The 13,092-nt window shown below is 46.6% G+C and overlaps 1 protein-coding gene across 2 annotated transcripts in view; it reads right to left on the reverse strand.

The window, feature by feature from the left end:
- LOC140508172 (uncharacterized) overlaps positions 1-7,241 on the reverse strand; it is a 32,714-nt gene extending 25,473 nt beyond the window's left edge. The window contains exons 1-3 of one of the 2 annotated variants that reach the window (XM_072615950.1): positions 7,103-7,241; positions 5,714-5,865; positions 5,149-5,312 (exon numbers count right to left, since the gene is read on the reverse strand). The gene's annotated coding sequence lies outside the window, so the exon portion shown is untranslated. The remainder of the gene's footprint in view (positions 1-5,148; positions 5,313-5,713; positions 5,866-7,102) is intronic. The other variant, XM_072615951.1, reaches the window with a different exon arrangement.
- Between the last annotated feature and the right edge of the window lie 5,851 nt (positions 7,242-13,092).

Below are 13,092 nucleotides of genomic sequence, written 5' to 3' on the forward strand. Positions count from 1 at the left end.
GTTGGTTTGTTTTTCTTCTCCTGAGAAAGATCTGAGGGATCCCAGTGGACTACAGGCTCAATATGAGCTTGACATGTCAGGCAAAAAAGTGAATGGGATCTTGGCCTGCATTAAGTAAGACAGAAGAGGGAAGTGACAGGTCCATTGAGGTCTGAAAACCCCAAATGGAATCCAGAAGAGTTACACGTGGCTGAAAGCACTCAATCACCACCAAGATGAGGTCCTGGTGAAAGTATATACACTTTGAAATAGATATTCCCAGAGTAAATACTCCTTTTCAGTTTGGTGCCAATAACCAGACCAAGATAGAAGAGGCAGCAAGGTGATATAATGAACAGAGCCTGGAGTCAGAATGGCCTGGGTTCAAAGGCAGCCTCAGACTTTACTAGCTGGGCAGGTCACTGATCTGCCTCCATTTCCTTATCTGTAAGATGGGGATAATAACAGCACCTAGCTCGCAGAGTAGTTGTGCAGATCAAATGAAGTACTATTTGTAAAGAGCTCTACAAATCTCAAAGCTCTACAGAAACGCCTGCAAATGTCCTTTCCAAAAAACACCAATCAGAGATAAGTTACATGTGTTACATTTCCATAGTAATCAATTTATACAGGAAGACTTGAAAAAAGAGAAAAACTGAAAGAGTGAAAAATAGCATGCTCCAGTCTTTATTCGCTCAATATCAGTTCTTTCTTTGGAAGTGGACAGTGGGCTTCATTGTCCGTCCTTTGGGATTATCTTGGATCACTGTACTGCTGAGAACAGCTAATGGTTCACAGTTCTTCATTAACCATTACTGCTATTGCTACGTATAGACTTCTCATGGTTATGTTCACTTGATTTTGCACCAGTGCATATCAATATTTCCAGGTTTTTCTGAAATCATCCTGCTTGTCCTTTCTTATAGCACAAAAGTATTTCAATAAAATCATGTACGACCATACTTAGCCATTCTCAAATTAATGGGCATCCCTTTGATTTTCTTTTCTTAGCCATCACAGAAAGAGCTGCTATAAATATTTTTGTACAAATAAGTCCTCCCTCTCCCCCCAACACATTTTGCGCTGTCTTTGGGATGCAGACCTAGCTATGGTACTGCTGGATCAAACTGTATGTACAGGTTTATAGAACTCTGGGCACACTTTCCAATTCTTTTCCAGAATGGCTGGATCAGTTCGTAACTCCACCAACAGTACATTAGTGTCAGTTTTCCCACATCCCCTCCAATATCCAACATTTTCCTTTTTTGTCTTATTAGCCAATCTGATAGGTGGGAGGTGGTACCTCACAGCTGTTTTAATTTGCATTTCTCTAATCAGTGATGATTTAGAACATTTTTATATGAGAATAGTTTTGATTTCATTGTCTAAAAATTGCCTGTTCATATCCTTTGACCATTTATCAATTGGGGAATGACTTGTATTTTTATAAATTATACTCAGTTCTCTATAATGTTTAAGAAATGATGCCTTTCTCAGTGATACATCTTAGAAAAAATTTTCCCGTTTTCTGCTTGCCTTATAATTTTGGTTGCACTGTTTTGTTTGTGTTGAAATGTTTAAATTTTGTATGATCAAAATGATTGCTCTTACATATTATCATGTTCTCTATCTCTAGTTTGGTCATAAACTCTTCCATTATCCATAGATCTGAAAGATAAATGATTCCCTGTTCTCCTCATTTGCTCATGGTGTCACCCTTTATGTGTAAATCACGGACCCATTCTGACCTGGTCTGGGCGTACAGTGTGAGATGCTGGTTATACTTTGTAAAGAGTTAGTACCCAGAGGTCATAAATAATCCCCCAAATAAGAAAGTACCCTACAGAATCCTGTTAGGAAACAAATACAGACCTAATACTTAAAACCGGCATAGATAAAGCACAGCAAGTAACCACAAGGCAGCATCACTGATGAAAAGTGACACAAAAATGTTAAACAAGGAACTCTCAATACAGCAGCAGACTGGTGGAGAATCCCAGAACACCCTGGAAAGACTTTATGAACCGATATAGAGGGAAATGTGCAGAACATCATATACAGTAACAGCAATATCGTACGATGAACTGGGAACGACTGAGCTCTTCGTGGCACGTCAATGGTCCAAGATGATCCCAAAGGAATCATGATGAAAAACACTATCTGCCTCCAGACAAAGAACTGACGGTGGATGAACAAAGACCAAAGAATACTCTTTTTCTCTCTGTTTCTTCCTTTGTTTCTGTTTCTTTCTTCTTCCCTTTTTTTTCTTTCTGGCTTTGCTCAAGTTTTCTTCCACAAAACGACTAATATGCAAATGTTTTACATGATTACATATGTGTAAACTACATCAGATTGCTTACCATCTCAGGGACGGGTTAGGGAACTTGAAACAAACAAGGAATGTGAAAACACTTTTCAATATCATTAGGGAAAAAAAATATTATTTAAATGACTACAGAGAATTAGTCAAGAAATCACTCATTATAATCCAATGAGATTTATACCAGTTATGCAAGGATACTTCAACATTGGGAAAACATAATTAATCAGACTCAAAACCAAAACATCCAAAATCACGTAGTCCACTGAACAGATACAGAAAAAGCATCGGACCAAGTACAACAGTCATTTATGCTAAAAAACAAACCATAAAAAGTATCAGTACAGTGGAACCTTCCACACCATTAAAACATTTGCCTAAACCAAAAGCAAGTACACATGAAATACGGATACATGAGAACCCATTTCAATAAGTCTGGAAGTGAAGCAAGGATGCCTCCCCTCTCCACTACTATTTGACATAATCCTGGAAATGGCAGCAATGGCAGTAAGATGAGGGAGAGGAGTGACAGGAATTCAGATGGATAAGGAGACATCGAATGATCCCTGTGAGGTGATGGTATTAAAGTTTACTTGGAAAATCCCAGGGAATGAGCAAAGATATTGAGAAAATCAGTAGCTTAAGAAAAGCTGCAGTTACCGAGTGAGGCCTAAAAACCAACAGCATTTCTAGCATGTAAATAACAAGAATGATAATAATAAAACAAGAAGGAATAACCGAAAAAGAAATCTCATTCCCAAATAAGCGGAATGATCAGCGCCCAAAGCACAGCACACGACATGAAGGGCGACCTACACAGCTGGAGGAATACTGGATGGTCACAGCTTGGCAGAGCCAACGTAACAAAAAAGACAACACTGGCCAAAGTAAACGACACTTTTAATGCTATACTGATGAAATTATGGGGTCAGCTAGGGGGCAGAGTGGACAGAGTGCTGGGCCTGGAGTCAGACGAGTGGAGTTCAAATTTGGCCTCAATCCCTTCCTTACTTGTCCTCACCGGACAAGTCACTTAACCCTGTTTGCCTCAGTTTCTTCATCTGTAAAATGAGATGGAGGGGAAAATGGCAAACCATCCCAGTATCTCTGCCAAGAAAACCCCTGAGTACAACAGGACTGAACAACAACAAATATACAATTTGGAAGGATTTATTTTACAAGGCTGAATCACAGCATACCAAAATTTATTTGGAAAACGAAAGATCTACAAGATTAAGGGAAGTAACGAAAAGAAGTAAGGACAAAGATGGAACAACGCTTCCAGAACTCAAGTTATTATAAAGCCGCAGTCATCAAAACCATCCGACTTTGGAAAAATAACAAAAAGAGAAATCAATGGAAGAGTTAAACAAAGGAGATGCAAAAACAAGAGAACCCAGGAACCCAGGGTTTGATAAAGTGGAAAACAACTTCCTTGGGCAAAACCAGCTATTTAGCTTAAAAAAAAAAAAAACTGCTTAGAAAACTAGAAGGAAAGTCACGGAGGAAACGAGGCTCAGACCAACATCTTACACCACACTCTACAATACATACACAGGGATGTTAGTGCTGGTGTTCGGTCATGCCCTATTTTGTACAATCTCATTTGGGGTTTTCCTGGCAAAGACAATGGAAAGATTTGCAGTTTCCTTCTCCAGCTCATTTCACAGATGAAGACCTGAGGCAAACAGGGTTAAGTGACTTACTCAGGGTCATACATTTAGAAAGATGTCTGAGGCCAGAGTCTTTGTGACTGCAGACCTGGGCCTCTATGCACTGTGTCGGAAAATTACCCCTTCCCTATGGATATGTGGCCTTAATACTAAAGATTATACTATTTAAAAAATTAGGACAGAAATAGATCACGTACCTGCCATAGGAACAAGTAGGAGATGCATTCTGGGCCAAACAAGAGACAGAAGCAATTTTAAAAATAAAATAGAAAACTTCAATGATTTGAAAATGAAAACTTCTTCTGCACTGTCCAGGACAAGAATCCAGGATAAGAAAGTGGTTGAATGGGAAATAAAACCAAACACTTTGGTATGAAATTTCTGTGATAAGGGTTTGGTGTCCAAGATACGTAAACAACTAACAGACAGAAGACTAACAGCTGTTCTCCAATAGATAAACGGTCAAAGGACATAACCCAAGAATTCTCCAAAGAGAACTGCCACATATTCCCAACCACAGGAAAAATGCTCCAAACCACTGACAAGAGAAAGGTAAACCAAACAACCTGGAGGCTTCATCTCATAGTCTGCAAAAGTGACAAAAATGACAAAAACTGGCAGCAGCCCATGTTGGAGGCATGTGGGAAGATGGGCACACTAAGGCAATGTTGGGGGGCTAGGAAATGGTAGAAGGTCATGAAGGTCTGAGTTCAAATCCAGCCTCAGACACTTACTAGTTATGTGACCCTGGTTGGTAAGTCAACGAACCTCTGTCTGCCTCAGTTTCCTGAACATAGTAGACAGAGGTAACCAGCCCAAACCCCTTTCCAGTCTTCTTCCACCTCTCTGACCCAGGGACACTGGCCCCCTCCCTGCCATCTCCTGACTATGCCTTTCCAGTGGCCATCTCTCACGCTTGGAATGGCCTTCCTCATCACCTTCTGGCTTCAAGTATCAACTAAGAGCTCACCTTCTTAAAAACGGGTTTTCCTCTGTGAGCCTCTAAGAGATCTCCCTTCTGTACTGTAGAGAGATTGTGTGCTCACAGGTTTTCTCCCCATCAGACTGGGCAGGGGTGGGCTTTTCCTTCCTTTGCATACACAGTAGGCTAGCACAGTGTCCCTACCCTTTCTAAATGCTTGTAAGACATGAGAAGTGGGAAGGATGCAGAGAGACCTGGGAAGGCTTGTGACCCGAGGCAGGAGGACTGGAGCAGCACCAGAAGGACAATTTCTGCTCTGCTGACAGCCCTGCAGAGGACCAGAGCTGGGGGAGCCTCAGGGCTCTGCTCCAGGCCTGGCCAGGCAAGACTCAGGTATCAAGCTGGTACCAGGAAGAGCCTAGAAAGGAAACAAAGAGGAGGGGGGAGAAGGTCCATGGAGGTGTGGGGGAAGGGAGTGACACAGAGATGTGACCCCTACAGAATAAAGAGAAATGAGTGACGTGGTCTTCCTTGTGACTCAGGGATCATGAAGAAAAACTTAAAACGTGAACATGGCAGGGCAGCAATTTGGGGTGGGGGGTGATTGGAGACGAGGTGCCAAAGTATCAATGCATCAGTTTAAAACCCCAAAGGAGGGACCAGGACAGTGTTGTTACTAGTGTTTTCAATTTCCAGCCTGTTTTTATAATGAAGCAATCCTAAGGTAAGGTATTGCCACCTTTATAGACAATCCTCTAGGTTTGTGGAAAAGGTCTCTTTGGCTGATGATGGCCAAGTCTGTGAATGGACGGCACTCACCTGGGCTGGGGCTCTGAGGCTCCCAGGGGCCATTCCCTCAGGCTCCAGGCTCCCTGCTTGGGCCAGGCCGTGGTCCTCCGCAGGCTGATCTGGGGAGAAGGATCCCAGAGGGGCAGAGGTCCTCCCTTCCTTTTCCTGGGCAGGAGGCTGGCCTGCAGGGAGTCAGAGGGTGAGGTCCCACGGGAGTTACAATGACCTTGGTTCTGCCCTCAGGACAGAGACCCCAACATACAGAGGCAGGGAGAGCAGGCCGGGGCAGTTTGGAAATGGAGGTGGTCCCAACAGGAAGACTACTTCCCTCCTGGTCCTCCTCCTTCTCTTCTGTCCCCTTCCCCTCCCCCAATCTCCTTCAGAGAACCAGGGTCAGAAGGGGCTGGGGATCCGGGGGGTGAGCCCCGTCAGCGCCTCAGGATCACAGACCTCCCTCCAGCTGCTCCTCCCCGCCCTGCACCCCCTCTCCCCAGCTAACACACACACAGTATCCAGACAAGACTGACTGCTGGATCTAGGGAGGAGGGAGCTCGGGACGGTGGGGGGGGGGGGAGGGCTCTGGGATGGAGCCCCCCAGGGAATGTCCAGGGGAAGCCTGAGGCCGGGAGCCCCAATTCAGCCCCTGAGGGCCCTGCCAGAAGAGGGGGCAGGGCAGCAGGAGGCCTGGGGCTGGGGAGCCCAGGCAGGGTCTGGCAGGAGGACATTCTAGCCCAGCTCTTGGCAGGGAGGTCAGGGGCACTGCGGGGACCGAGGGGCTCCGGGGGGGGGGGGGGGGGGGGGCACTGAGCCTGGGGGAGCAGGAGGCCGGGGTCCTGGGGTCTGACTAGGAGCTGGGGAGGGCTCTGGGACCCTCCGGGAGAGTTTAGGGCTGGGGGGAGCCAGAGGCTGGGGTCTGGTAGGGAAGCAGCCCCGGAGGTGGGGGGCCAGGTAAGGGGGGGGGCCAGGTGGGGGGGGCGCTCTGGGGTCCGGGGGGGGAGAGCAGACACAGTGTTAGCGGAGGGAGCGTGTCCAGCGGCCAGGCCTGGGGCCGACCTGGAGGGCGCTGACCCCGGGGTCAGATGGGGGCGGGGAACCCCGTGGGGGGGCGGGGCTCCCTCAGACTCCCCGGGCCCACGGAGGGGGCGTGTCCTCCCACCCTCTGCCCGCCCCCCATTCCTGATTGGAGGAAAGAGTCTGGACTCGGGGAGGGGGAGAGGGAGGGCCCGGAATGGGGCTGAGGGGGCAGGGCTGTGCCCGGGACAGCTGCCCCCTCCCCCCCCTTCCCCACCTCCCGCCCCGCCCCAGGGGCAGCTGTGTCCTCGCTGCCCTGTCCTGGGCCGCCCCAGAAGGGCCGTTTCCACACGTTCCCCGCGTCCGGAGCCGGGGCCCTTCCCTCCCGCCGAGGGGGTCACAGCGCACCTGCCATTCCCGAGCTTCGGCCCCCGAAGCCCCTGCCCAGCCTCACGTCGGCCCGGCCGCTTCCGGACAACCGGACCGTACCAGGAAGTCCCGCCCCCTTCCCCGCCGGTGCCGCCTGCCCATTGGTTCCCTAAACCTTCCCTTCCAGGGCGTGCTGTCGCCGACGGCACTTCCGAACTCCATTTCCCGGCGGCCCCTGCGCGTACCGGATCCGCCTGGTCATGGGTCTCCTAGGTTCTGCAGCCGGACTCGCTTTCCCAGAATGCCTCGCTCCCTAGTCCTTCCCTCACACGGGGCGGAACTTCCTATCCCCTCCCCAGCCCAAGCTCCTGATTGGTCGGTTCTCCCCAATCTAGTCCCTTTACGGGAAGTCGCGGACTCTCCTGCTGGGAGGATGCTGGCCCTGGTCCCTTTTCCATGGCTGAGGTCGCCCAGGGTAGGGGAAGACGTGGCCTTTCCTCAGGAAGTCCTAGAGCGCTCCGTGGGGACACGGTCATCTCATCGTGCCCAGTCCGGGGAGCACCGGGCACCCTCGGGGGCCGGAGCGGGGGATCGCGCCTCGTGGTGCCCGATGGCCGGCCTGGCGGGTGACCCGGAGCGGGGCAGGAGCCGGTCTAACAAGCCCCCGCACCTCAGACAAAGACCTCCACCCGGTGTGCAGTCAGGAAGGCCTTCATTAATCTCCGGTCCCTTCCCACGAGCAGCCGCAGCCGCCAGGAAGAGTCAGAACCGGTCCAAGTCACTCCGAAGGTGGAAGCTTCTTGGAGTCCGCCCTGGCCACGTGACGCCACGTAATCCCCAGCGGGTTCTGACCTTCACCTGACCTTCACCTGACCATCCTGGGTCATGACAGACCTTCCTGGTATCCCTCCAACTACCCCCTTTCTCCCTTCATTAAAATGTCTGTGTCCGCACCTGCCTCCCATCGCTGCCTCCTCACATGCCTTCCCCTGTGAAGTCTCCCCTTCATCTCTCCCCCCTTCATCTCTCCCCCCTTCATCTCTCCCCTTCATCTCTCCCCTTCATCTCTCCCCCCTTCATATCTCCCCCCTTCATCTCTCCCCCCTTCATCTCTCCCCTTCATCTCTCCCCCCTTCATATCTCCCCCCTTCATCTCTCCCCCCTTCATCTCTCCCCTTCATCTCTCCCCTTCATCTCTCCCCCCTTCATCTCTCCCCTTCATCTGTCCCCTTCATCTCTCTCCCCTTCATCTCTCCCCCCTTCATCTCTCCCCCCTTCATCTCTCTCCCCCCTTCATCTCTCCCCTTCATCTCTCTCCCCCCTTCATCTCTCTCCCCCCTTCATCTCTCTCCCCTTCATCTCTCCCCCTTTCATCTCTCCCACCTTCATCCGTCTTCCCTTCATCTCTCTCCCCTTTATACGAACGTTGGAAGGGAGGGAAGCTGACCAAGGCATGGACATACCACAAGGGGGCAGTCTCCTTTTATACATCCAGATACAGAGACTGAAGAGAAGGCGCATCCATGAGCTGTCCTTTGAGAAGTTCCATCTACACCTTCCATCTCCTGGGGAGGAACGTCTTCTGATGCAGCCTTGGGGTCTGGATGCTCCTTCAGGCGGTCTTCAGCACAGCATCTCTGCATCTTCTTGTAGCATCCAGATGTCCAGTCTCCTACAAAACTGACCTGGATACAATTTTAGGTTACAGTTGCTATCGCTCCTACAAAATCAAAATTGAAACTTTGATACATTGTCACATTTAAGAAATTCACATTAGAACCCAGTTTTTACATTTCACATTAATTCACTATTCATTTCCCCCATCAGGAGGATGAGATTTCACTATGGAATTAATGACAAGCTCCAGTACATACGTGCATACAATAAATAATAATTTTTTCAATATAGTACATATCACACCATAAAAAATTCCAACTTCTGGACATGTAATCCTTCTTTTAAAGCATTTACAATGTAGACCACAAACTATTTTTCTGTTAACATTTGCCAACTGAGACAAAAGTAACATTAATTACATATGCTAACTTCACAAGAGCCTGGACCTGATTGTCCCCATACTATTAGTAAGAATTAAAGGACCCTAACTTATTGTTGTTAGTCTGAAATATTAAGCCTAATAGCTTAATTTTTGACTTCACCTCAGGTGTTCCCCTATCAACAATCTAGTATTTAATAGATCTGGTACTATCCTTACAAAATTTTTGATTATAGGGAATTGCCACTAAGAGTAGGGACATTTCAGGAAAACAACATCTCCCTAACTTCATGTCAGTCCCAGGCAGGAATATATTGTCAACTGGCATCCAGTCAGGCTTAAAATCTGTCAGGTGTCAGTGGGGAAATTGAGTCAGGAGAATCCTACCTCAGCTCAGGCTGAACAGATGCTTTCTCAACCTTCCCAAGAGATTACCCCTTTGCAGTTCACACCAGCATGTTACAGGTTCATTGGCATCATGGATCAGTGGTTCAGACAATCTTTCTTGCTATCCACACCTGGAGTTAGATTCAGGAGAACAGTCAGTTAATAGTCCCGTAAAATCTTAAAATAGCAAGCTTCAATAATCAGTTTCAGATATGACTATAATTTCACATTGATTAAGGAACATCTTTTGAAGCAAGTCTTAAGTAGCTTGCATGCCTTTCTCTACATGTCCTAGTTCCTGATTAATAATCATAAAATCAGATTTACTATTAAAAGCATAAGCTATTGCTCTAATAGATTTACATCTGGTTCCCAGGTTCCCCTGTACCTTCCTAACCCTGCTCAATCTAAAAGAATGAGGAACACATATGATAAGTTCAACCACTAATTTCAACTTATGTTCCTGAAATGAATTCAAATCAAATCAGAAACATTTAACTTTTCCCTTAATGCAAAATATTACCAGAGATTACTTGCTGCTTAAGAAACTACACTGAAATTCTTTCCCCCAAACTGAAGATGTCTCTGATTTAGTCTCAGTAATTAATTCAGTCAATTGTTTTAATACCAATTGCTTTTACATCATTTTGTAACATGTAGAGAACATATTCCAAGGTGGGACTTTGGCTCTTACCCAAAAAGAGTTTTAGTCCCATTTGTCTAAAAGGGCCCTGGAAAACCTCACCTTGAAAGCTCCTTGGATTTCTTTACTTGATCTGGCTCTCTAGAAGCCCATAAACTTTTCCCTATCACTATTTTGTGTTTTGTTTCCCATCTTTGATTCTATCCATTCAAATCTCCAAGTCATTACCTACTCCCATCAAGACTATTCCTAGAACCCCCAGACCATCTGGGTGCAAGTCCTGAAGTCCATCCCCAATCCCTCTGTAAATAAGATAGTCCTCTTTCCAAGAAAGTACTCACTCTATCTGGGCAGCTTGCATTAGCATTACAAATGCTCAGATTCCCTTGAAGGAAGCCTTGGGTGGAATTCATCTGAGCAGGATCCAGTGTGTCACTACTTTTGGGTCCCAAGTATCCCTAACCCCAACAATTCCATACAATTACAGTTACCTTTAAATCTCAGTCTTGTCCTATGGAATAATAATTTAACATCACATTTATACTTGGATTCCTTTCCTTTACCTAACTATTCCCACAACATTCAGAAAGAATGTTCCATTTCAGGGATTTTATCTTTCACAACAGAGGACACATTTACCCAAATAATTGAAAAGAGCAAGATTCCAGTCCCTAAATGGTGCTTATATCTTGAACTATTGGCTTTGATTATAGAAACGTACCATGAAGATGAAAGGCAAGGACTTAATTAGATACCAACTCCACTTTATAGTCTGACTCAGAAAAAGTCAACTGAGAAAATATTCCTTTTCAGAGGAACATAACTGGGAAACTGAGCCAGAAAGATTCCATTCCAGGCTGAGGGCAGGATTGTCCCCTGAGGCAAACTTCTGCCTGTAACAGTCACATTCTCTGAATAGTAGAACACAATTAATAATGGTTCCCAGAGATTTTGCATCAGATAGTAGGTTTCACTAATCAAAAATATTACCAGGACTTACATCTTAATTCTTAAAATTTGTCCTAAAAACCTATCACTACAGATCATGTGTCACCAAAACAAGTTCCTTATTTAGGAACCCCATACACAAAAGTTTACACTTTACATAGAGACTACAACTTTAAGAAAGCCAGGCACCATGCTACTTGGGTGATTTTAGGCTTTTCCACTTTTAGGGGCCTAGGGTGGGGCTATGATCCCTTCTTTCCTTCGACTATAGGAAAGAGTTAACATCTTTTCTCTGAGCAGCTCTAAGTTCAAATTAGAACTTAAGAAGTCCTTCTGTAATGACTGGAGTTCAGAGAACCCCAGGTAACTGCAGCATCTGCTCCTGAGACTATCAATCCTTAGATTAAATGTCTACAAGTCACCTACTTGAACTTCCAGGAGCCAAGATGAAGGAGTGATCAGTAAATTCTCTACCTCTCCCCTTGTTGATCTTGAAAAACCCCAGAGAATATTTCCCCAGGAAAAATCCTGGAACAGTGGGATCAGCCTAAGGAGTAAACACTATCTTAGCCTGTGAGGCTAGGAAAATTGCAAAGGGGGGGTCCCTCTTGCTGTGGCTGAAAGGGACCAGCACAGGACTGGAGCTGTCCTAAACAGTCCCACCTCAGTGAACTTGGAGGATATCCTGAGACCCAGGGGGGTGGATCCCATAATCGTGAACACAGGACCCCAGGCATGCCTCAACACTGGCAGGGCAATCAGAAAGACACTAGCACAAATGGGGTTCACCAACCACTGAGCTTGGCTGTGCTCAGGAGAGGAGACCCCTGTGGCCAGACTATTACTCCCCCACACTTAACACAGCTAGCTTTGTGTGGGATAGGTCTTGAGATCTCTGAAAATAATGGTCCAGAGACTTGTCTTAAGAAAGGCAAAAAGGCGTCTATTGCTTTCTCATGAAAAATGGCACACACCTCACCTCTCCCCCACTCCCCCCTCCTCCCCCACCCCCGCTCCATCACACTAATAGCACCAGCAAGGGAGTATAGAAAGTAAGGTCGATTATACTCTAACACAAGTTCCCCCTCCCTAACTCCTTCCCCTCATCCCATTGGCTGGGCTGCAGGGGGTACAATCTATTCCCAGAAATCTACCCCATCAACAAAGAACATACAAGCTTGGGAATTTTGCAAATGTATGCAGTTTGGGGGAGCAGGGATAGACAAGGTCAGGATGAATGGGGAGTCAGGCACAGTACAAGATATGTTACAAAGCTTGTTACTCTACAAGGCCAGCTAGCTGCAGATGGAGTTTTTCAAGGGAGTGTGTTTCAACAGTAAAGAAACAATTAACTCTTTGAGGAGGCTTCACTTCTGAGAGATTCTCTCTCACAACTTTAAATTTCTCTGTATTTTATTTGAAGTTCAGGGTGCTGACTCTCCTGAAGTAGGTGAATGATTTAGGTGCTTGATAAAGTGATTGTAAACCCCTTGAAAGTTCCCTTTCCTTTTATGAAGTCAGAACTAAGAACCTGTGATAGCAGGCCTCCCTGTGTATAATGGGGTGCTTACTGTTATAGATGGGGTCCACATTATCTTAGTTCTTATGTTTGTCCATTGTTGCCAAAGAAGACCATGCCATCAAAGAAATGATGACATGACTTTCACTTGACTTTATTTTGAGTGAGGGAGGGCTGTGCAGGTCACCAGCCTCACTTCTCCTCCAGAGCCATCTGAGTCCAGTGACCAGATATTCATCAGGATGACTGGAGATAGCCTAGGATGCACAGGGAAACCTTGGGCCCTTTAGGTCAAGGTCTTTGCAGGTACTCACTTAGAGTGAGGCAACACCCATTCATTGAATAGGCCTGTTTAAGAAGTAGCCAGGGCATGGACCCTTTAATGAGGTCAAGAAAAACCAAGACATCAGGCTGGGAGGGAAACACCAACAGTTACAACTGATAATCACTGTAAAGCTAGGAGGGCCCAGAATAGCCCTTAGGCAGAGGTCCATTGGGAGTCCCAGTTAAGCATTTGGGAGAGGACAGGACAGGGG

Source organism: Notamacropus eugenii, chromosome 5 (assembly GCF_028372415.1).
Source record: "Notamacropus eugenii isolate mMacEug1 chromosome 5, mMacEug1.pri_v2, whole genome shotgun sequence".
Classification (NCBI taxonomy): Eukaryota; Metazoa; Chordata; class Mammalia; order Diprotodontia; family Macropodidae; genus Notamacropus; species Notamacropus eugenii.